We start from the raw sequence: 26,849 nt of genomic DNA on the forward strand, positions 1-26,849 counted from the left end.
ACTAGCCCTATGTCCTTCTAGTACCCACCCAATCCTGACCTCAAAAGTTTTAGCTACTAAAAGAAAGGTTGGCATCTTATGCAGAGAGTGCTGTTGCTCCACAAGTGGGATATGAATGTTTTTTTCATTTCCACTGAGCAAGTCTGGCACATTCGCATTTCCAGGTTTAAAAATCCAGATTATCATTCCACCCCTCAGTGTTCTAATCAGTATTGTTAAAGAGACACAACTTTATAGCTCTTCTAGGAAACAAGGACCGGTTCTGTTCAGTATCAGTCGGGCCAATACAGTAAAATGTGTGGAAGAGCCGTCGCTCCGAGGCGAGTGCCTGCTCTCCTAACGCACGCCCAGGCCACTCTCCTGGGCGTGTGATTTTCTATTCAAATGAGGGCCCGTGGTAATAAGGAGGCGCTAGGGACACTAGCGCGTACCTAGCGCCTCCTTATTGACTGAAGCGGCAGCTGTCAGCGGGCTGTACAGCTGACGCTTAATTTTACCGGCATCGGTTGTCGAACCCGCTGATAGCCATGGGTTCGGAAAATGGACGCCGGCAAAATTGAGCGTCCATCTTCCAACCCGTGAGCCACAGGCTGATTTTTTTTTTTGGGGGGAGGGGGCCTCCGACTTAATATCGCTAAGATATTAAGTCAGAGGGTGTACAGAAAAGCAGTTTTTTCTGCTTTATCTGTACACTTTCCTGGTGCCGGCCCGAATTAACTCCTGCCTTTGGGCAGGCATTAATTTCTGAAAGTAAAATGTGTGGCTTGGCTGCACATTTTACTTTCTGTATGGTGCGGGAATAACTAATAGGCTCATCAACATGCATTTGTATGTTGCGGGCGCTATTAGTTTTTGGGGGGTTGGACATGCGTTTTCCTCGTGCTATTACTCCTTACTGTATAAGGGGTAATAATAGCAGGTCGAAAACACGCGTCCAGACGGGGCTAAGAGTGTGCTTGGCCTGAGTGCACCGTTCTGTAGTGGCCTGTTTGTGAGAGATATTATAGAAGGGTTAGAAGGAAAAATTTGTCTTTTTTGCAGATGGACACTAAGATGTGCAATAGAATAGGCACATCTGAAGTAGACAGAATGAAAAGCGATCTAAGAAAACTTGAGGAGTGATCGAAGGTTTGGCAGTTGGGATTCAGTAACAAGAAGTGCAAAGTCATGCATTTGGGGTACAGAAATCCAAAGGAGCTGTACATGATGGGAGGCAAAAGTCTGATGTTTCACGGACCGGAAAAGAGATCTCGAGGTGATAGTGTCTGACAGTCTAAAGGTAGTGAAAGTGTGACATGGCAGCAACTAAGGCCAGAGCGATGCTGGGTTGCAGACAAAGAGAAATAACCAGAAGGAAAAAGAACATGATGATGCCATGTACAGGTCCTTGATGAGGCCTCATCTAAAGTACTGGAGACCATATCTCAAAAAGGATAGAGACAGGATGGAAGCGGTTCAGAGAAAGGCAACCAAAGTGGTTTGGGGTCTGCAACAAAAGAGTTATGAGATGAGATTGAAGGACCTAAATATGTATACACAGGAGGAAAGGAGGGATAGGGTTGATATGATACAGATTATTAAATACCTGATATATATTAGAGATGTGAATTGGAACTGGAATTGGTTCGGATTCTGGTTCCAATTCACATCGTGGGGTTTTTTTCGTCCGGCCCGATCGCAGTTTTGTTTATCGGCTGCGCACGAACCGATAAACAAAAAACCCACCCCGACCCTTTAAAACTAATCCCTTAGCTACCCCCCCCCCAAAAAAAAACATTTTACAGGTACCTGGTGGTCCAGTGGGGGTCCCGGGAGTGATCTCCCACTCTCGGGCCGTCGGCTGCCACTAATCAAAATGGCGCCGATGGCCTTTGCCCTTACCATGTGACAGGGTATCCGTGCCATTGGCTGGCCCCTGTCACATGGAGGGAGCACTGGATGGCCAGTGCCATCTTTAAAAATGGCAAAGGGCCATCGGCGTCATTTTGATTAGTGGCAGCCAACGGCCCGGGAGCGGGAGATCGCTCCCGGGATCCCCACTGGTCCACCAGGTACCTGTAAAAAGTTTTTGGGGGGTCGGGAGGGTGGGGGAGGCTTAGGGATTAGTTTTAAAGGGTCGGGTGGGTTTAGGGGTTATTTTTGTGTGCTGTTTTTCCTGCCCTCCCCCAAAACGATAAGAGGACCCCCACGAACAATATCGTGGGGTTTTCCTATTGTTTTGGGGGAGCCCCCGATTTCTGACATATTTTCAATCGTCCGAAACCCGATTCACATCCCTAATATATATTAATAATGCACAGGAATCAAATCTTGCTCAATGGAAAGAAAACTGTAGAACAAGGGGTTAAGTCAGGAATTATTTCTTCTCAGAAAGGGTAGTGGATGCATGGAAAGCCTTCTCAGAGGAAGCAGTGAGGAAAAAAAGAGTAATGGCATTCAAAAGAGCATGGGATAAACACAAAGAATTCCTAGTGGCTAAATAACGGAGACAAAGAAAAAGAAAACCCACATTGACTGGGGTAACCTACACAAAAAATAATTACCCTAAGAATAAAATGTAAATGCTAATAATAATAATAATAATAATAATAAAGATTGCTGGGCAGATTGGATGGATCACTTAGGTCTTTTTCTGCCGTCATTTTCTATAACTGGAAATGGAGCTTGGTCCGGAGGCCTGAATCCAATGTCTGGTCCGGATGTCAAGATCCAGTGCCTAGTCCAGATGTCAGGTTCCAATGTCTGGGCCCAGCCCAGATGCCGGGTCCCAACACTTGGGCCTTGTAGGGTCTGAAGTATTGATGATAGTTGGTATTTTTAGGTATTCTCTTAAGGTGTCACTGGTGATTGCAGATAAGTTTCTGGATGGAGGTCGAGGTGCTTGGGTGATAGGTGTTCAACTAGGGTTATGTAAGGTGATTTGGATCAGGCTGTGGTCTGACCAAAAGATAGGATTCATTTATAATGAAACTAGATCTTGTTTGATATTATAAGAATGGAAAATTAGTATGAGTGTGCCCATGTATACGGGTTGGAATCTTGATTATTTGGATGAGACCTAGATCATCCATGTTGGGCTAGAAGGTTGAAGGTTGCTAGAAGCATAGGACCAGATTTTAAAACTTATGCGCGGGCATAGATTTGTGCATGCACAAATCTACACCCGATTTTATAACATGCACGCGCAGCCGCACACATGTTATAAAATCCGGGGTCGGTGCGCCAAGAGTACGCCGAGCCCTAGGGGAGCCCCAATGGCTTTCCCCATTCCCTCCGAGGCCGCTCCAAAATCAGAGCGGCCTTGGAGGGAACTTTTTTTTCAGTCCTCCCCACCTTCCCCTCCTTAACCCACCCCCAGCCCTACCTAAATCCCCCCCTACCTTATTTTATTTCTTACGCCTGCAGGCGTATCTTGCACACGCCGGCCAGCTGCCGGCACACAAACCTCCGGCACGGCCACAATGAAGGAGGCCTCGGGACCGCCCCCGGACTGCCGCCAATCCCCCTGGACCCGCTCCCTGACCCGCCCCCTTCCTGCCCCTTTTTCGAAGCCCCAGGACATACACACGTCCCGGGGCTTGCGCACGCAGGGGCAGATTTTCTCGGGTTACACGTGTATGTTATGCGCGTAGCCTTTGAAAATCTGCCCCTTAGTTTTTAAAGGGGACTTCTGCGTGGTAATTATTTATTTATTTAGATACTTTATATACCTTCGTTCCATATCAAGATCACAACAGTTTAGAAAAATAATATTCATAATTTTTTAACAAACTTAGGCATATAGAGTGAAATGCTCCAGTATAAAAATCTGCTTACTAAATACATATAACAAATGTTAATTGAAGTCTCCTGGAACCAATAGTTTGGGGGAGGTGGTAGCAATGCCACATTTGAATTCAGATAATTTGAGAAAGTAATCAGGGTGATTTTCCAAAGGACGATAGCTTAGCATGAGTTTTGGGCCTTCATTGCCCTGAAACCTAATAGATAGGCAGTCAGATTTACCTAATTGTATGGAGAGTTAGTGTATTCTTGAAAATGATTGCACTCCCTTCCCCTCTTCCCATGTAACAATGGCATACAGGCAGTTATTCTCAATGTCTCTATTACCTGCTCAATTGGCATGAGAACTTGAATAAAACAACAATGTGTGATCGCCCCGACCCACTTTATCATCTTTCTTACAACAGTGCTTCACCTTATATTAGTCAGACTCCCTAACATTTAACAAGTCACTTATAGAATGGATGGCAAACTGCCACTTCAGAGCCAAATCCAAGATCAGGATTGCATCCATTTTGGAGTTGCAATACATAGATGAAGTAGTAGATAGCGCCTGTATAGAAATTATCATTCACCAATTATTGATGTCTGTCAAAGCATATCGCAAAATGGCGCTCACACTCAAATGCCAGGAAAACAAAAGTGCTATTTCAGTCAATTTCCTGTTTGCCATCATTCTCAACATGAATTAGGGTCTAGGAAATTTTACTTGAAGAATGTGAACTATTTTCCTTATCTTGGCAATAATTTGTCAACAAATTATACACTAATGAGAAGATCCAACTTTGCATTGCTAAAGCCAGTGCAGTCTTTTGTTCACTAAGACTGTCTTTAATGTCCATGGCATTAGAACAACTACCATAATCATAGTTTTATAATGATATGGTCATTCCACTTACTATATCATTTTGAGATCTGGACAACATAGAGTAGACACCTAAAGGCACTTGAGAAATTCCAACAGCACTGCATTACCTGACTTGAAAAACAAGCAAATGTAACCCTCTCTTTGAGAACATCTCGGAATACAGGGGCACGGTCATAGTTTCACCTGCTGTGCAGTCTCCCCGTGCCAAGGTTCAGCCTGCTGTGCAGTCTTCCCACCACCAGGGGGTCCTCAGTGAGCCTTTCTCACTATGTTCTGCCTTGCCTAGTAGCCTCTGGGCCTTTTGTGTTTTCTGTCCTGTCTTATCCTTGTCCTGTCAGGGCCTTGTCTTGCCCTCGTCCATTCTTGTCCTTGTTCAGTCCTTGTCTAGTCCTGTCTTTGTCATGCTCTGTCCAGACAGTCCCTTGAATGCTGGGACCATGCTGGATACGGAGCATGGTCCCAGTCAATACCATGCTCCGTATCCAGCCCCCAGCCTATGTTCTATATCTAGCCTGTTCTATAACAAGCCTGTGTCAGTTAGTAAGGGATATTTTTTGCAGAAGCATTTTGGTGTGACATAAAGGGTTAAGATATAAGATATGATTCATAGTTATAGCATGCAGCTTCATGCCTGAGTTCACTGAAAAAACTTACTGTGTTGCAGCCCCCCCCCCCCAGTATGATCAGAAGTTATTTATTAAAGTGAAATATGTAGTAAAATGTAGAACTAGGATATAGAGAGAAAAGTATAGAAAAAGGTCAGCATGTAGCTTGCTGGAAAGTATTGAATATTTTTGTCAGAAAAGATAATGGACACATAGTATTGCTTAAAGCATACAGAAGAAATTACAGGGTTCTGGCCAGTTAGATAGCCCCCCTCCATAGCCTAGAGCTCTCCCTTCGTAACCTATCAGCCCTCCCTTCTCCTAATCTAGTAGCTAGAAACTTCAAGGTCATACACAAAGAAGTACAGAATTCAAGATGGAGACAAGACTTAATTAAAAGAATACCGTTTACAGCCAGCTGGTAGTTAGGGAGTTAAATCTTGACTTTGGTGCTCAGTGAAGAGTAGTACCAAGCTCCTCTGCTTGGCAGTGCTCAGAACTAGAAAACACCTATCACTAGGGTACGTTTAGTGGTAAGGAATCAAAGCCTCTCTTACACAAACATCAGCATTTTAGAACAGGCCAGAGCCTCAAGCATTAAAACTGTTATTACTCAACATAAACTCCATTAGGATGGACACATTGCTAGAGTGTCCAATTCCAGGCTTCCCAAGCGAATTTTCTATTCCCAGTTTATGATGGGGACTCACTGTAGAGGTGGCCAGAGGAAACTATATAGGGATATTCTTAAGAGTAATCTTATCAAGTGGAATATTGACCGGGGATCATGAGAACAGCTGGCATTCCGATGTTCATCATGGGGTTCTAATTCTACCATGGTGTCCAACAGTTTGAGATACATAGGTGCCTGTATGAAACTAACCCATTGGTATGAAGGAAAGAACATGTTTTACCAGACAGGATTTTCATGACATTCCTAATATAAAGCAATGAAAATTTATGCTGTCACTATAATAAAATATGTGGTTCCAGAATTGGCCTTATGGCCATCTCTGTACTCACAAACCTTGATTTCATATTTATCCATGGAGGACAATCATAACTAGCTTTGAGCAATTGCAGATGCTCATGACAGTTTGAAACCTAAATAAGATACCGTGCTATAGCTACTGCAGGAAATTCATAGAAACCCATTTTAACATAGCAGGACAGGGCAGGGTGTACTGAGAGCAGCAGAGAACCTGCAGTTAGCTTCTTTCTAATGCTTGTTTGGCATATTAAATATAATTTCTAAAATAAATTCTCATAAAGGTCAACTTCATATCCCTAGGATAGTTACAAATAGGGCCTGGAATGAGGCATAGCACTGGATTTCACAGGTAAATCATCTGTTTTACTGCAGCTAAATATTGCCTTAAGCTTATTTTTGTTAACTAGGCAGATGATTCAGTAAGTTTCACTGAAGAAAGTATGGGCAAAAATTATTTTACAGAAGAATAAGACCCAAGAGAGTAGCACTGACTAGGAATTTTCCTTAAGCTTCAAGCATTTGTAGATTTATTATGCATGCTGTGTGATTCATCAATGAGTCAAATATACATAATAATATCTTATTCCTTACTAACATGTATAATTACCATGTTAAATAATATATTTTGGACAGTATGTGCCATCACTATAATTGTGCACTGTGTCCCAATTTGTACAGTATATGTGTACTGTGTATACTTTGAACTATGCCGTTGCTATAAGCATGATGCATCATTGACAAAATGAAAGAGGGAGACATGAGCAGAGATGAGATGTTTTCACAGAGGAAAGAAGCAATATTGCAAATAGGAGAAAATTCAGATATATTTTGTTTTTTCCTCCTCAAAACTGTTGTGTATTGGTCTATTTATTTATTTGTTTTTTGTTATTTAATTACATTTTTACCTGTTTCATTGCCAAAACATTCCAAGGAACAGCTTTAAAAATATCAATTCATCTCATCAATGTAGTGTTGCAGAAGTGGACCCTTAGACCGAGGTGGAGTTGGTGCAACCCGCAGGGAGGAGTCCTGCAGGTCCCCACCGTCGACAGGTGGAGTTGGCTGGAGCAGAATCCCAACGGGAACTTCACCAACACCAACCCTCGTTCCTTGAGCCCTTGGGTACCAGGGACAGCTGGACTTAGGCACGGGCCTCTGTGGAGGTGAAGATCCATCATGTAGAAGAGGTTGCAGACCAGCACAGTGAAAAAGGCAGAATCAGCTCAAGCAGCAGTGAGGACAGGCAGCAGGCAAATGGAGTCAGGCTCAGGCAGTGGTCGGGGCAAGCTGAGTACAATCAGAAACAGCAGGCTGTGGTCAGCAGCAAGCAGAGGTCAAGGAGCATCTAGGTCCAGTCTGAGGTTAAGCCAGAAGTCCAGTCCAAGGTCAAAGCTAGAAGTCCAATCTGATGAGACAAGGAATGAAGAGGCGGAAGGAGGATGAGGGAGCACAGACGTAAGACAGATGAAGGGAAGACTAACTGCAAAGACAAGAACTTAGAGGACAAACCAGACTGCCAAGGAACCAGGAACAGGACACAGGAACTCAGAAATGACACACAGCACAATCAGGATCCATGAAGCGAGGAGCAGGAACCAAGAATGCAGTGACACAGTGCTTCTCCAATGGAGTCGACCCAATGCCAAGGCCAGGGCTACTGCAGCTGAGACCTTTTATGGTACCCCGATGGTGATGTCATCTGTGGGCGCTGCTCTCCTGTTCCCGCCACTGGCCCTTTAAGAGAGGGAGGAACGGGCACGCACACGTGCTTAGGGAGAGCCCAGACAGCTAGTGGCATCAGGTACAGGTCAAGCACAGCAGCCTGCCGTGCCAGCAGAGAGGGAGCCGCACCAGTGTTGCAGGAGGGACAGAGGCAGCGGAATGCATCAGATAGGCATGTCTGTCTTCAGTGTTCTCCCCTGGTATCTGGCGTCATCGGGGCAGGATCGGGGCCAGAGATGAGTGTGGCAGCTTGCGGGAGGGGGGGGGGGGAAGCACCCACGAGCCATTAAGTCCAACATGTAGAATACAAAATATAAATATAATAAAAATCCATAAATATTAAAACTTTGCATATAATGCAACATGGCATATAATCATTAAAATGAATGGAAGAATAAGACTATTCCATCATAACAATCATTCAATTAATAACTGCCTTTCCCTCATCTTAGTCATATAACACCAAAAGCAATAACCTGAAATAATAGCCAGCCTACATCAGAATGTACAAATCAATGCTAACCTAAGATAGGTTAGCTAAAAGCTATCTTGAATAAATGTATTGAATTATCTTGCCATATAGTTATATTTGGTTTAGTTGGCTTTACAGATTAATGTTATGCTAAAAAGCACATTAGGAACTCTTCTCCTTAATGAAGCAGATGCCAGCCCTACAGTTTCTCTTTAGGCACTCTTATCGCCAAATCATTTCAGGCATACTTCTGCCTCTAGATCCTTTTGTTTATGCTCATGTCCCTTTTAACATACCATACCATCACTCATTCAAAGCAAGAGTCTTAATAAATCTGAGCTCTGTATTTACTTCTTTCTCTTCAGCAGATCAGCCTGATGGACCCTTCTGCTTAATTCTATGTCTTCACATAGGTGTATTTCAGCGTACTCTCTCTCTCTTTCTCTCTCTCTTTGTATATTATGGTGCAATTTAAAAATCTGGGCAGTTGGAAGGCTCATTACAACATTTGTCATTATCCTCTGTTTAGCATGCCAAGTTTATCTCATGACAGCAATAGCTAGAAGAGGGTGGAAGAAGCATACAGAATATTCTCATAGTGTGATATAAGCACAAATTTAGGACAAGAAACTAAAAAGACTTGCCTACACTTCAGTTACCAGTGTCTCTCATTTAAATATGTTCTGAAATAGTTGCATGAGCCTCATCTACTGGAAACAATGGGGAAGTGTAATGTCAAAAAGGGATAAGTGAAGTAGATATATTGATTTGGAAATGAACACTAATAAACTTTGAACAAAGATTACTCACAATTTTTTTAATGAGCTCACATTTTATAAGAAATCATATGCCACATGGAAGATCTCCGATTAACTCCCACCCTTCAGTTTGTCTTCATTGCAATGACATCGGTCCAGTGCTTCAAGGAGGAGACAAGGCCTTGAAAAATCTGTTATGTCTCTTCTTTTCTATATTCTGTCCTTAACCTGTAGGGCATCTTTTGCTCATTGGCATGTGCTCATATCTAGGCACCACAAAATATACAACCTATTTTAATGAGGAAGGCAAGACTACCAGGGAAGCAGAGTCCACAAGAGGCAGAGAGTCTGCAAAACAGAAAGGGCTACCAAAGAGGCAGACAGAAGCCACTGGAACATAAGCTGATTGGAGAGAAACTGTGGTAAGCTGAGAGCTTGTACTCCAAGTTGGGGTAGTCCTGCAAGAAATCTGGAGAGCCTATGGCTTGGAACTAGTGTAGGGGAGTGATAGGATGCAGGATGTTTGAGATTGTCACATGAAGTCTTATGCTAGCTTGCATATAAAAGCCTGCGGTACTATGAAAATTCACCAGCACACTTTTACTTTTCAATTACATGAATTATTCATGAGGGGGCACATATATATATATATATATATGGGGTACATATTCAAAAGCCATTTAGACCAATAATGGGAAAGTTATCCATCATTTTTAAAATGTTTACCAGGCTAAATTCTAGCCGGATAATTAATTTTCCAGCTAGAATTTAGCCGGATAACTCAGGGGCATTCCTGGGGCGGGAAGTAGGCATTCCGGGGAGGAGCTGAGTTAGCCAGTTAACCAGCTATCTCCAATATTCGGAGTTAGCCGGTTAACTTAACTCTAGATGTGTGCAGATACCACCTAACTGGGTATATTCAGCGGCTGAATTTTCCGGTTAAGTTAGCTGGATATGGGTTAGCTTTTCACGGGAGTCTCCTCTGTGTACGTCTTGCCAGAGGAACTCTTGTTACAGTAAGGACAACTTTGTGCTGGAACCCCTGTGGGACTCCTACTCCAGGATTAAGGAACAGTGGGCCTATTCACTCCCTGAATGAGTCAAGCACCTGTGACAGGCTTGGTTGTGTGAGATGATTGAAGGCTAGAAGAATCCTATTTTTGTGTTTAACTTTACTTCTCTGAAGAAAGTCATCCTTGCTGGCTGGATTCAGAAGGCAGGGGCTGAAGACCAGCAAGCCCATTCCCCCCATAAATTTGGCAAGCACCTGTGACAGCAGAACAGCAATCTAGTATGATTTTGACTATAAAAAGTAATATCTCTTTTTGTTGTGAGGAGGCTTTTTAAGCCATCCCTCCTCACTGGGAACCAGGCTGGATCAGCAGGTTCCTGAGACCCTAGACTTTTCAACCCGATGAGTCATCTTTCAGAACAACTAAATGAATTAAGGAAGATCATGGAGACCCCATCCAGATCTCCTCCTATATGGACCCAGGACCCCAGGCTGAGTGTTCAGATTTGAACTGGAGTTTGAGTTGGTTGTTTTTGCTATGCTAGATGGGGACCCCTGACATAGGAATCCTGGGTAAGCTGCTGGGAGAGCTTTTAGTGCACATCTTCCACCACCCTGGAAAGCTGACCAGTTTATTGAAGGAAAGGACACTACCCAAGATGAGACACACTACTTGTAATAAAACCAATTGTAACTGCACACTTATGTAAAGATGGACTTTAAGTTGACTTTATCCTGGTCCTGCTTGTTTTGTTCACAGCAACTCCCTCCAGGGGTTGCCACAGCTATCAACACACACAGAGTTTATCACACTACTGTCTGGATCATAGGCCAGAGTCTCCCCACCCATAAAAAGAATCCCCCTCTAGGATAGAGAGCTCAGGACTGGGAGGAATTCTAACCAGAAAAGCCCTGAAGATAGAAATTAGTTGTGTACCCTGAAAGATGTTACTGCTTCCAAAAAAGGGGTTACATATAAATAGATAGATATAGATATGAACATGCATGGATAATGACTCATGTAAAATGGAACTATGATTATATCCATGGACTACTACTAAACCTCAGAGGGGGCCTATATGTGACTGTTCTATGTAATTGAAATGTAAAATTGTGCTTTGAATTTTCATAGTTTAGTGTACTTTTGTTTCATCTAACTGGGAGGATCTGTTGGTAAATGTGATATAAAAACCTGTTGTCTGGAATGCCTGTCTCAAGGAACAGTGTGGTTATGTATGAAGTAAGTAACAGAACTAGAAAAAGAATAAGGATACTGTTTCTGCAAGTTTACTTGGTCACTTGGCAGTCCTAAATGTATCCAGCTAACAGGAAATGAGAGAGAGAAAGAGTGGAGGAGCTGATTACTATAAAACAGTCTCTACTGCATTGAACAAATCATCTCCTCTTATTGAAACCTTTCATTGATTCAAATGATAGAGATTCATCAGTCATATCCAGTTTGCAGTTAATTCATCTCTGTATGTAAAAGCACCCCCCAAACCTGCTCCGAGTTGAAAGTGTACCCTCTTATAGTGGTATATATAGTATGTCACATTGCTTCTATAAAGAGTCTCTCTCTCTCATCTCATGCAATAATGGGTGTGTGTGTTAAAAGATAATGATGTTGTACCTCTACAGTTTGCCTAACCATGCCCATTTTCTTTTATTGTGGGAACTATTTCAGCTATATTTACAGCATTTTGATGAATCTAGGGATTCGCTGGATAACTAGCTCTGACCTGGAATGCTCCAGGCCTACCCCCAAGCTAGCCAGATAAAACATTACCCAGCTATCTCCACCTGGTCAGTATGGTGGGATTTTCAAATCACACGATTTGTCCAGCTAAATTCAAACTTAGCTGGACAAATGTCACTGAATAACAACCTCTAGATTTTAAAGGAATCACATGAGACAACTGGCCAATCAGAAAATAATTTCATAGATTCTGATTGGTTGAGTGCTACCTCACAGATTTATACATCATTGGACTGTACACAAACATTCATGCCAAAAAGTCACTCTAGTTGTCCTTTTTCCAATTCACAGAAATGTGAAATTGACAGGAAAAAAAAATAACAAGAGATAAATTAATTCTGATGTCTTCTTTCTCCACACAAGTTTAATTTGTTACAAAACTCTTTTCAAAAAAATTGCATCAAAAATCTAAAGCATGCAGATGTAATGTTTGATGAATGTACAATATATTCTAAAAAAACAACAACAACAAATCACATACAAATGAACATAGTGGGCCAGATTTTCTAACATACGCACGGGCGTAGATTTGTGCGCACAACCCGGCGCGCACAAATCTACGCCCAATTTTATAACATGCACACGCAGGCACACATATGTTATAAAATCCAGGGTCGGCGCGTGCAACGGGGTGAACACTTGTGCACCTTGCGCGTGCTGAGCCTTAGGGGAGCCCCGATGGCTTTCACCGCTCCCTCCGAGGCCGCTCCAAAATCGGACCAGCCTCATAGGGAACTTTCCTTTCGCCCACCCCACACCTTCCCCTCCCTTCCCTTATCTAACCCGCCCCCCAGCCCTACCTAAATCCCCCCTACCTTTATTATATAAGTTGCGCCTGCCTCTGGGCAGGTGTAGGTTGCACGTGCCGGCCAAGTGCCAGCGCGTGATCCCCCGGCCTAGCAGGTCTTCGGAGGCCTCTGGCCATGACCCCGCCCTGCCCCGGACCATCCATGCCCCACCCCTTTTTTCAAGCCCCGGGACATATTCGCGTCCGGGGTTTGCGCACATCGCCAAGCCTATGCAAAATAGGCTTGGCATGCACAGGAGCGGGTTTTCGGGGTTACGCGTGTAATATATGCGCATAACCCTTTGAAAATCCGCCCCAATCTGTTTTAGGGATGTGAATCAGGCTTCGAACGATTGAAAATATCGTACGATATTTCGTACGATATTTTCAAAATCGTCAGAAATCGGGGGCTCCTCCAAAACAATAGGAAAACCCCACAAAATTGTTCATGGGGGTTCTCTTATCATTTTGGGGGAGGGCAGGAAAAACAGCACACAAAAATAACCCCTAAACCCACCCCAACCCTTTAAAACTAATCCCTTAGCTTCCCCCACCCTCCCGACCCCCCAAAAAACCTTTTACAGGTACCTGGTGGTCCAGTGGGGGTCCCGGGAGCGATCTCCCGCTCCCGGGCCCTCGGCTGCCACTAATCAAAATGGTGCCGATGGCCCTTTGCCCTTACCATGTGACAAGGTATCCATGCCATTGGCCGGCCCCTGTCACATGGAGGGAGCACAGGATGGCCGGCGCCATCTTTAAAAATTAGCACAAATTGCAATAAACTGAATTTTTTCATAAACCACACCCCTTTTGCAATCACATGCGGTACTTACCGCATTTTGATAAATCCAGGCCTACAATTGCTATGATAGTATGTTACATTTACATGTGTAACTCCTTTTAAAATTACCTCCATAGAGTTTAAATTTGTGCCATGGAGTGACATAATGTATTATAAACTCATTTTTAGGCAATCCTTCTAAATTTTTTCTCTTAATTTGCAAATGCAACTGTTCATGTTTATCTTTTTTGTGATCTTTTTAGAATATACATTCATCAACAATTGCATACATTTGTGTTGTAATGAAGACACATCAGGCAGGATTCGTGGTGAAGCGTGTCCCCGGGAAGGTCACCTCTCCTCCTCCTTCCCTGGGGCTCCTTTTTATTGTCCATAATTCCATCACAATGCATGGCATGCAGATTTGTCATAACATCATTGGGTCTTTGCAAATACATACATCATTCATTGGAAGTTAAAGCGACATACCATAAATGTCCTTCCTGGCCTTTATGCTGACTACGCGTAAGCTAGCAGGCCAGGAGGGGGAAAGTTCATAAGCTGGACATTGAGACAGTTTTAAGATGTGTTAAACTAGCTGACTATGTGTGAGAGGAAGTAGGCACCGAGCAGTTTCGGTTTGATACAGTTTGAGATCTATTCCTGGGGCAGGCTGTCTGAAGCTGGTTGTTTATGAGACAGATTTCCTGTCTCAGTTAGGGCAGGAGGAAGCTTGCACAATTCTGCTGTCTCCAGTGAATGCCGGAGAAAGAGGAAAGTTAGAGTTAACCCCTGAGATACTCCTTCAGGGGCTAAGCTTATGATCCCACACATTTGGTTTAGACTTTCGGCACTATTTTTTTTTTTTTTGTCACATTAAATGTATGTGGAGAAAGCAAATCAAACAAAATTCATTCATCTTTTGCTGGTTGAACAAGTTTTTTTTCACATTATTTTCAAATTTCATTGAACTAGCAAAAGGAGGACAAATTCAAATCTTTGACGGAAATCTTTGAATACAGAACATTTGAATGTGTTGGGTAGCACTTGACCAATCAGAGTCTAGGTATTTTCTGATGTGATTCCTTTAAAATCTAGGGGTACATATTCAAAAGCCATTTAGTCGGATAACAGGAAAGTTATCCGTCTAAATGGCTTAGTTGCATTTTTAAAACGCTTACCTGGCTAAATGCTAGCCGGAAAATGAATTAAGAGTTAGCCATCTATGTGGCTAACTGTACCACTGAATATCCCAGTAAAGTTAGCCAGATATGGGTATCCGGCTAACTTAACTAGTTGCTTTGCGACTGAATATTTACCCCCCTGGCATTTAACATACAGGGATTTTAAGCCTGTATATAACAGTTTAGAAGCCAAGGAGGCACATAAAGTTGAAATACAAATGTCTTTCTTTCATTTAACGTAGCGAAGTAGCAACCAAACGAAGTGATCGGTAAAAGGGGATTTTTTTATTGATACAATGGCCTGGATTTATCAAAATGCACTAAATACCACATGTGATAGAAAAAGGGGTGTGTGTGTGTGTGTGTGAGTGAGTGAGAGAGAGAGAGAGAGAGAGAGAGACTAGCCATAATGCCTGCACCCTAGATAGGTATTTATATCTCTATGGGGGGCCCACCTAGTAACTTGAGGTGAGCTTTAGGTATTGGTGTAGGGGGTTAGGGGCCACTTTGACATTCAATGTGAGACATACGAACAGAACAGTGCTCTCTTGTGCAGATTTGATGACCCTCGGAGTGAGGAAACTCACCCAAAGATGAGATTTATGCAATGTTCTCTCAGCCTAACTTGATGTTACCCAGGTACAGAAAAATAAAAATTTTAAATTTAAATAATATGAAATGTGATAAAAAGGAATTAAAAAGCAAAAATTAAAAATATGAAAAATGTTGGCACCATGAGTTAAATACAGCAACTACAAAAAAGGTGGAAATAGTCTAGAACCAGAGATGGAAATAATAACAATAAAAATATGACAAATACGTATACTAAATAAAAATACAGTACGACTGAATAAAATATTAAAAATTAAAAGTTCTATAAAACATTAAGATAATCATATATTCATAAATATATTGTATAGTCAATATCATGATTAAATCCATTTGGTATTAAAGTGTTGAATTCAAAAATAAATTTCTGTTCCAGTCTTAATAGAATTTTACTTAGATCGCCACCTCTCCAGTTTAATCTAGGTTTCTTAATGACACAGAATCTATATTCTTCAAAAACATATCCGGCTTCAATTGAATGCTCTACTAATGATTTTCCTTCAGCTTTCCTATTGGTTGCGCTCTTGAGTCGGGTTTTACCAGTTATCAAACATTGTTTTAATAAAGAATCCCCTTTTACTGATCTACTTTGGTTGTTTTTTTCATTTAAGACAGCTTTTTCGACTGTTTTCTGGATACAGCTTGTGCAGGAAAATGTGGGACATTTCAGACTTCCTTGGATGAATCGTCATTCAACTGAATAGTGAGATGGTGTTCCTCTTACAAACAGTGCTATAATTTTCAGCCCAACAAAATAATGCCTTTAACGAAATCTTCAATAATAAGATAAATCTTTCGAGCACAGTTTCAATTTTTGAAAAATCTCTCATTTAAATTACATTTTGAACATGAACTTTTTAATTTCAAGAAAATGCTCCAAAAAGCATATTTAAGAAAGGCTTTTCAACCTATGATGTAGATGTCTGGTTCTTTAGTCTACATTCTGAGGTTTTTCTCTTCTTTTGAAATATATTGATTTAGTGGACTTTCATTCTTCAGCAGACATGAGATTTAAAAAATCTTTTTGATTCTTTACAGTGAATTATTGCATTTCACTGGGAGACTTTTATTTTGATGTATCTTTATCTTAGATCCTGACAATGTTCAAAAAGGTTTAGATTGTGTGTTCTGGTACTGCCTTGTGTATCCTGGGATCATGTAATTCTGATTCTGCAACAATTACGTTGGCTGCCAGTGGCCCAAAGGATACATTTTTAACAATGGTTTTTAAGTCCCAAGTATTTGCAGAAGTTATTGCAGGATTATTGCCCTAGTAGCTAACTTCAATCCTCTAATGCTTGGCTGTTAGCTGTCTCCTCATGTAAGAAGGCATGACTCCAAGAGACATGCAAACGGGGTTTCTCTATAATTGGGTCTGTTTTATGGAACACGTTACAGGTGGAACTTAAACAAATTGATGATTTTAAACAATTTAGGAAGTAGCTGAAATCTTTATTATTTCAGCAGTCTTTTGGAGAGTAGAGCGCAAGCAAGTTTTTTGTTTATGGCAGCTCTTCTGTGGATATGTGTATATGTGTGTACTAATTATTTATGTGGCTTAGATTGTGGTTATGATGGGGGAATACAAGAAATTTTAAATAAATAAATAAATAAATAAATAAATAAATAAAAAAAATAAATGGTTGCCATAGTTACCATTTTACATAATAATCCTGGAAAATGGTGTAAGAGTAGCTCAGAGAGAGCAAGAAAGAAGACAGCTTTTGTTGTTCTTGTAGGGAAGCATAGCTAATGACTAACTAATGCTAAACAGCTAATTAGGAAATGTAGTCACCATCTTAGGTAACCATGCAAAATGGAGGAATGATGGAAGCTAGAGATGTGGAAATGAAATAAGAAAAGTTGAAGAAAACTTGGTAGCATAAAGATACTTGTATTATATGATACTAAGTAATTAGAAAGCAGATGATCTTTCTGTATCTGTATCTGTGACAGCCTGCCTGTTCTTAAGGGAGGTGAGAGGGAATTTGCTTCTGTTGCTCTGCCATCTGCAGCAGTTTTGGGGGTGCGTTGATCTGCCCCATAGTCCATGGCTCCTCAAGCTCCTCCCCTTTGCTAATACATGAGAAAGCCACACCTACCTGACGTTCCAAGCTCTATAAAAAAGGGCATGGAGCCACTGTCAGACGTGTCACCTATGACGTGAGACCCTGAAGGGGACTGTAGTAAATGAGTGTGATGGTACCGTTTAATCAAGCAGGCTGAAGGGGACTGTAATTAATTTTTATTACATTGATGAGGCAATATATGCTGGTCTAAGCAGTTGCAGTCAGTAAATGAGATCAATTAGGGGTTGGTAATAGGCCAGGAAGGGTTGGGAAATTGAATCAGGGAGAAGGGCTAGACTGGGGGGCTGTCATAAGTAAAGGCTCCATTTTGTCATTCCAAGTAAGTAAATTGAAACTTGAAGTTCCTCCCAGGCTGTTGATATATTTTATATGATATGAATTTATATATGAATATATATATATATATATATATATATATATATATATATATATATATATATATATATATAAATATGATATGAATTTATATTATATATATTTTATATGATATGAATTATTCGTAATTATTCGTATCATGTTATATTTATTCTACCTGCCTCTATCTTCCTTCCAGCTTGTCTTTAAGCCTCCAAATTTTCCATACCTTGTTGATTGTAACTTTTGACTTATTCCTTTTCCTTTGTTATCTATTATTTACCAGAATTGTTACCTCAGTTTTACCCTTTGTTAAAATGTAAACCGATCCGATATGGTTATCTACTATGAAGGTCGGTATAGAAAACTGCTAAATAAATAAATAAATAAATATAGTACAGTCTTGGGTTCACTCCAAATGTACAGTCTTCCCTCGGATGTGGGTTCAAATCCAGCCAAAGGAAAACAAATGTCAGCAGTTCAGATACAGGGCTCTGAATATCTTGTAAGGCTTCCCTGTATCCATTTTCACACCCTCTGTTCTGTATCACACACAGTTCTTTGAAAACTGTGAATTTTAAATTCAAAACAAAAGAAAACTGAAGCAAATCTTCTCAGTGCAGGGCTATAAAGGCTTGTATTGCTTTCCTACATCCAATCTCACAAGTCTCTGTGCTGTAGCACACCACACCAAGGTAAATAATAATTAGGCCAAGTCCTGGCTCTGCATAAACTCAGTTTTGTATTGTTTTTTCTTTCTTCAGGGGTCAGCTTAAACTTACAAAAGAACAGCATACAATTGTAATGTAGTTTCTCATCTGTGATGTGCATAGGCAGACTGCTAGTTGGCCATCTCCTGCTAGATAACTGAGGAAAACTTCTCTTATGAAACCTCAGTTACCACCATCCACTCCCAGCTTCCTACCCCCAACCTCTTAGTAGGGATGTGTACAGGAAAAAAATTCATTTTCGTTATTCTGTTCATTTTCGGGAGGTTTTTTCCCACGAATTTTGGTTTGTGGATTGTTTGATTTGTTTTCATTTGTGAGAAAAAAACGAATCAATTTTTTAAAAAACCCAAAATACGGCCAAAAAACAAAAATGAGGCCTCCCGCCTGCAAAAATGTCAGGGCCAGGATCCCCCTGGACCCCACTTAGCCGATCCAGTGAGGATCTGCCGGGTTCGGCCTAGGCCCAGGCCAAAGCCTCGGTATTGCATAGGCCGAGGACACAGTAGCTCGCCGTCACCTCGTCCTACTCAAGGCCGAAGCACAATAGGTCGCCATGACTTCGGCCTACTCAAAGTCGATGCTTTGGCCTGACTTGGAGGCCAGGTCATGGCATCAGGGCCTTACCGCAACGTGACCTGGAGGCTGGGTCCCAGCACCCCTTGCTTCCCACTGGTGGCCATCTTGTTTCATGTACAGACCTGTAGTTACACTGAGACAGGTTTGTCTGTCAATTGCCAGATCTTGGTCCTACCTTATAGTCCTCATACACTGGCTCCCTTCCCACATTTGGAAGATTACATCATCTTCAGATTCTACATTTATACTCCTGCTTGTTCTCCATCCTGGGTTTCTGGATTCCTGTTTTGTTCCTGTTCCTCGCCCTGCTCCAGGCCTTTTGATCCCTGTTCGTGCAAGGGCCCAATCCCGCTTCTCATGCCTTACTGGCCACCAGCACTGGAGAACTGAATCCGAGGGGAAGGTGGCTGGAATTATTAAGAAGGGAATGGTAAATAAAATGGAAAATGGCATAATGCCCCTGTATTGCCTCATGGTAAGACCACACCTTGAGTACTGTATGCAATTCTGGTCGCCACATCTCAAAAAAGATATAGTTGCACTGGACAAGGTACAGAGAAGGGCAACCAAAATGATAAAGAGGATGGAATGGCTCCCCTATGAGGAAAGGCTAAAGAGGTTAGGGCTGTTCAGCTTGGAGAAGAGACGGCTGAGGAGGGATATGATAGAGATCTTTAAAATCATGAGAGGCCTAGAATGGGTAAATGGGAATCAGTTATTTACACTTTCGAATAATAGAAGGACTAGGGGGCATTCCATGAAGTTAGCATGGGGCACATTTAAACAAATCAGAGAAAATTATTTTTCACTCAATGCACAATTAAGCTTTGGAATTTGTTGCCAGGGGATGTGGTTAGTGCAGTTAGTGTAGCAGCATTTAAAAAGGTTTGGATAAGTTCTTGGAGAAGTCCATTAACTGCTATTAATCAAGCTGACTTAGGGAATAGCCACTGATATTACTGGCATTACTAGCATGGGATCTACTTAATATTTGGATTCTTGCCAGGTACTTGTAACCTGGTTGGCCACTGTTGGAAACAAGATGCTGAGTTTGATGGACCCTTGGTCTGACCCAGTATGGCAACTTTTTATATTCTTAAGCTGGTTTAAAGTAACAGTAAATAAAAAAGGAATTGTATCAGTAAAACACAACAGTAATTATTTTACCCTAAATTGAATAATGATGTGGGGGAAACTCTCCCCACGAACTCAGAATCAGTCACACTGGATGAGTAAACTCAAAAAACAAGCAATCACCCTGCTCTTACAGGATTGTTCCCCTTCCTAAGATACCTAATGCCTCTGTGTATTTGAGTCTTTGAAGAGTAAGGAGTAAAGAAAAAAAAGATCACAAGACTTTACAATCTGTGCAGTCATGCACTCCTGTAGAAACTGGTTTAGGCCACTGATAATTATATTCAGGGGCCGTTCAAGGCAATCTGCCGCCTGAGGTGAGGGATGAGATGGCGTCCCCTTTGTCCCGCCTCGCTCTGCTCCCCCCTCCTCCCTTCAGCTGCCAATGGCCTCGCCTCCATTGGCATCCCTTCTCCACACGCCACCGGCCTGGCCTCCAGCAGCAGCGGCTTACAGGAGCAACCCTCCTCTTTTCTGCTGCCGCCGGCCTGGGTCAGCAGCCGAGGAAGAGGCAGGCAGGGTGAGGCAGACAACACAGTGGCGTTCTGAGAGGGGCATTTTTTGCCCCCTACAGCGGCCACCTCACCCTGCCTCATGGAACTGCACCTGATTATATTCCCCAATGTAGATTAAGGGGAGATGATTAATGGTTAGGTATCAGCAGTCTGCAGTGATTTGGTGCTTGTAATGGTCTTTGAAATATTTTTGCTATGGGCTCATTTAAGAATATGGATCTCAGCTTAACAGAGAAATTAAGTATGTGTTTACGTCAGGGGCAGGACATCATCTTCTTGTTTTGGGAAGGGGCCAACCAAGTACCATCCCTACTCTGCTCCCAGCTTCTCCCCAAACTCTGCCCCCCTTCCCACTTCCAATTTCATACTTTATATTTACAGTTAATGTCAGATTATCTTACATAAATCATAGGGAAAGTGGGGGTTTGATGTTTCTGTCTGTAATATAACCAGGGGTTAAAATATAAATACATTAATAAAAAAACAAAACTCTTATTTTCTGTTCATACACTGGTACAAGTAGCTGCTGCTGTCTTTTTAAGGGGACCTCTAAATTGCAGAATGTGGGATATCATGAAAGCAAAAAAAAAAAACACCAAGAAAGAGAGCATGAGGCAGGCAGCTTGGCTGGGTTTGTATGAACTGCTGTGTTGGGAGAGATAAAGAGAGACAGATGATAAGTTTTGAAGCTCCTGCACAGCAGGAAATCACAGCTGAAGTTTAGCAAGAGAACTGTGTTCAGCAAAGAGGCTGTTGACTAAATTGTCTGAGGCAAGGTAAAACAGACATTTATTGCTTGGGATCAGAGAAGTTGGAGGATCTGAATCCTCTCAGGGGCCAATGCAATAAACGTGAGAAGCGGGTGCTGAACAGTCAGCACCCGCTTTCTTAATGCGCCCCAGGCGGCCCCAAGGGGGGCGCCATGCAATATTTAAATTAGGGGGTCGCGTTAGGAAGGAGGCGCTAGAGTTGCTTGCACGCCCCTAGCACCTCCTTGCTAATGCGACCCCGATCGGTTTTCTTAACTCGGCCGTCTGCCAGTTAGGAAACCCTGTGCCGATTTTTATGACGTCTATTTTCCTAACTCGGCCGTCTGCCAATTCGGAAAACCGACGCTGATTTTAAGGACGTCGATTTCCCTAACTCAGCTGTCTTTTAGGTACAGTTTCTTTAAGTATTTAAAACAAGTACAGAAATGCATTTTTTCTGCTTTTCTCTACTTGTTTTAAATGCTTCTCAGCTATTGACGCCTGCTCCAGGCAGGCGTCAATAGCTGATCACTAACTGTGTGTTGGAGATGCACATTTTTTTTTTTTGCATCAAAGTGAATGCCTAATAGCCTTATTCACATGCATTGGCATGTGATGAGCGCTATTACATTCACTCTGCATTGGACGTGCGTTGAATAGGCGCTAATCCCCTCATTGCATAAGGGGATTGATTAGCGCCTATTCAACCTGCGTCTGACTGCGGGTTACACCCAGTGCACTCGGCTGAGCGCACTGTATTGCATCGGCCCCTTAAGGTGGAAGATAATTCCTGAGAAAGAAAAGCCAAAAGAGTATAAATTAAGCCTATTATCTGTAAGGACTCTGAGTTGTGGGAGTAAATGTATGAGGAGGCCTGCGCATATCACTTTGAGTGACTGTTGAAACAGACACCACCTGAGAGGAAAAAACAGACAGGTGGAAGCCAGCACTTTGGGGGCAGAGACCGTGTGTCTGCTATAGGTAAGATACTGAAACTGGAACAGAGTGAAAGAAAAGCTGGCTGGAGTTCTTACTGGAAGAGGACTTGTAGAGAATAATTTACTTTGTTAAAATTACTGCAAATAGGGATAAGGAAACCACAAGATACACTGTGAGTGTTTGTGTTTCCCCTCATACGGTCAGAGAGAATTATTCCTGTGTACATTACAAATTTCTGTGATCTATAGGAATAGGGTGCTATGTTTGGCTGGTCCCAGCCATCCCCGACACTGCCAACGATCTCTTGTTCCTGCCTCGATACCCAATGCCACCATCACACCTCCTCATCCATAGGTGCGCGCCTTTTCTAAGCCCCACATTGGGAAATCCTTATGATGGTGCTCCTTGATGACATCACCAGTCTCTCTATATAGGGCTGACCGGCAGAGATCCCCTTCTCCTCAGCATCAGGCCTCCTGCCATGCCTAGTTGCCTGCAGTGCGTGTTGTTGCCATGTTCCTGCCTTGCTCCTGACTTCCTGCCTCACTCCTGCACTCCAGCCTTACCTTGTTCTTGCCATGCCTTCTATCCTGCCTCTCCTTGGCCTTGTCCATCTTCATCTTGATTTCCCAGTATTGACCTCAGCCTCGGCCCTTTACCTCTCTTGCTTGCTGCCTGAACCTGACCTTAGCCATGCACTTGACCACGCTTTCTCTGCTGCCTGCCCCGACCTCTAACCTGTCTTCGGTATCTCCTTGTCTGCTGCCATCCCTGACCACAGACCATTCCTGGACTGTCCTTTGCCTGACTGCCCATGGGACCCACCTAAATCCTGCCAACCACCAGAATCCCAGGGCTCAACCTATGCGGGAGGTGGCTGATATAGTTAAAACGCCAGTCTGTCCCACCACAGGGTGTGTTTGCTAGCTGTCGGCATGGGCAAGTAGTTTCACCCTCAGATACTGCACTCATTACATAGGGATACCTGTGATTTCAGGGTTTTTTTTGTTTTGTTTTACCTAGTTACAGTCCAGCAATCCCAGGTACTCTGTCAAATGAGGGAGAACCCTACATCAATCTGTGGAAGGTTTAGGCAGGTTTTATTTTCTTGATTTGTTTAAAGTTAGGTATCTTCTGGAGAATAGAACGACAGGTTCAAGAGGCGCTGAGAAAGCCTGAACCAAGGGACCGACTTCACTGCATATGGATCTGATTATGGGAGCGAACAGCAGCAGCAGCAGCTCCGAAGATCACCTTTGACTGCACCTCATCCAAATGTAATTGTGAGCTCACAGCTGCGGTACACACACACTCACCTTCATAAGTCTAGAAATTCTGATCAGAATATTATTGATTTAAATAATTTATATAGAACTCTAACAGAGACTGGATTATAAAAGTCCAATTGAAAAAATGACACTAACATATCCAAGAGAAGCTCTCTGTCAAGGTATTTTGAAGACCACATTCAGCATTTATCTGGCGGTGTTCATGGGTATTGTATAACCTATAAAATAAACAGAAACAGGAAGTAAAAGGGAGAAAGTGAAAGAGCTTACAGTGATGTTAATTTGGTTGTTGCTTACCTGGGTAAGTGTATAAACCTGCACAAAAGAAGGAAAGGAAGTTAATAATGAGAGCATTCAACCTGAGATAAAAGACAGGAAGAAATAAGCAAATATCTAAAAGGAACTCTCCTGCCTGAAGTTATTTGCAAGGAAACTATATACTAGTTAACAATGAAAAAACTGTTTTAGAGAGTATACATGAACTGATATTTGTAGCCTAAAATTTCAGTGCTTTGCCTGTTACTTGATAAGTTTCATTCTTCTGCTAATAGCCACTCTTCTTTTGTAACAGAAGAGAATAAATAAAAGTTGTGTTGAAAAAAAGTCTGGTTTTTTGATTTTCATGTACCCTCCAATCTATATAGCTATAGCTTTTCTTTTAATTTTGCTTCTCAGCCTTTCCTCTCAACTTCCAAAGGTCATATTGACAGAGGTGGCTTTCCACAATAAATATGCATGAAGTATATTTGCATAAAAACTTCCATTGTATGCAAGTATACCTCGTGCATATTCATTGTGGATATCCTGTAAACCTGGCCTGTTTGTGGCACTCCAAGACCAGAATTGCCTACCTCTGCTCTAGACTCCTCTACCAAATCCCCAGAATCTTCTCTTTGGCCACTATATCCAACCACTGAGGCCACCTCTTATTGGGGAAGCGTTAGCAAATTGTTCAACCCACTCACTTCACTTTGTCAACTTCCTCATGTCTTTCATTGGGAAGAGTACAGTCTCTGGTAAGGATCCATGGGCCCCTTATATGTTTTTCTGTTGGCCTTCCCAAATGTCACTGAAACTTTGGTGATGAAAATGTGGGGATCGGGGACTGACATTCCTTGTTCTACAGATTTCTTAAATTCCTAAATATATGGAAATGAAAAGGATGATGGTGAGTCAAAACTGGTTCAGAGCTGTGCAAAGATTTGTACAGCCTACACGTGTTCTCAGCAAATCAGAATTCTCCTTCAGTCCTGCCCACTTTAGAATCTATTGTTTTTTTTCTTGATTTTCTGACAGGCTTTAGGATCTGATTTCTTTTACAGTATTAATTGGTGTTAGGAGACAGATTTGGACATAATTGCTATATAACTGTGCTGTTACAGTTACATAGTTAAGCATTAAGCAAGTGCCAAACATGACACACGCCTCTCAGTGCTATGTTTAAACTTTTAGTATAGAACTAAATATTTTATTACAGCCTTCAGCATAGTTTCAACTTTTCCAACTAATATCTCAGAAAAAAAATAAGGGAGAGGATATATATAACTCATTGAGTCTCGCATTGAGGAGACTGAGGGGCTCCAGGTCAGTCTTGAAGTCTGGGGTCAGTATGCGGGAGGTCCTGTGGGAGGTCCTGCGGGAGGTCCTGCGGGAGGTCCTGCGGGAGGTCCTGTGGGAATTTATAGCGAGACCTCTCTGTTGGCGTTGGTGCTTGAACAATGGAGGAATCAAACCTTGCGGAGGGGGGTGGGGGCTTGCGTAGAAGAGTGGAAATTGGACCTTGCTTGAGATGGCGTGGGAAGTATCAAGACTTGCTGAGACACACATTTATCTTTTTGCATGCAGAGTGAATGAGTAATAGGCTCATTCACATGTATTTGCATGTGATGAGCGCTATCTCATTCACTCCGCGTCCGACGTGCGTTAAATAGATGCTAATCCCCCTATTGCATTAGGGGGTGGATTAGCACCTATTTATCCCGCGTTCGACTGCGGGTTATATAGTGCGCTCGGCTGAGCGCACTGTATTGCATCGGCCCCAAAGACTGTAAGTTTCAAACTGACGTGTGTGTGCACATCTGTGCTCATATGTCAGCCAGCACCCAAAGGCACAGCCATTTTATAACATATGCATGCATGATATAAAATAACCTGGCCGCGCACACATATGCGCCTAATTTTAATTGGGTGCGCGCATGTGCACACAAATCCTGCTTCTACCGCATAAATTGGGGGAATTTAAAAGGAACTTGCATCGATGTCATTCCCAGTTTTACCAGTTCGTCCAGTTAAGAGAGAGGTTCTCCAATCCTTTTAATTTGATAGCCTTCACTCCCTCCAGTTAATCCTGACCCTTAAAACGCTGCAGAACTACCTAGTTTTCTTTACATTTTAACTAACATGGCATCCATAGCAGAGATAAAGTTATGTGGCTGGGAACCTCGGCGTGTGCCGGGTTGCGTAAGTGTATACGCGCTCATCTCAGGTTCGCACCCTGAAATGCCCTGCCCAGACCATGCCCACACCCCATCCCTTTTTGAAAACTTTCAAGATGTGCGCACTTTTCATTTACACGCATATCTGGGTGCTTCAAAAAATATGGTCAGTGTGCACAAGCCCGACATATTTGCGCGTCCCCCAAATGATGCGCATGTCAGTTCTTTAAAATTCACCTCTTAGTGAATGCTTATGTTGAAGATGTTGGATAATTTATAGTCAGTTAACAGCCCGATGTAATATGGTTTTGCCGACTCTAGTTAGCTGTTGACTGCTTTGTGTTATTGTCCTGTCTTCTCCTTGTATTTTGCTCATTGATGCTTTGTATTTACTGTTTTTTGATTTTGTGGGTATTGATTTAATCCGTTGAGAATTGCAGAACAGTGGACTACAAAGTTAATAAATAAATAAATAAATAAATAAATAAATAAGCAAGCAAGCTAAAAAACTGCCTGTTATGTACTAAAGACAGGAAGAACAGTTTGCAAAGCCAAGAGTAAACAGAAGGGCTATGCATTCATTTTGTTGTTTTATGTGCATTGCTGGTCCCATCTTTTGGAACTCTCTTCTGGAGCAGCTCCGGTTAATTGAATATTCTAAGTAGCTCTGGAGACAGCTGAACATGCACTTATTCACAGCAGCGTGAGT

The sequence above is a fragment of the Rhinatrema bivittatum genome, chromosome 9, assembly GCF_901001135.1.
Source record: "Rhinatrema bivittatum chromosome 9, aRhiBiv1.1, whole genome shotgun sequence".
Lineage (NCBI taxonomy): Eukaryota > Metazoa > Chordata > Amphibia > Gymnophiona > Rhinatrematidae > Rhinatrema > Rhinatrema bivittatum.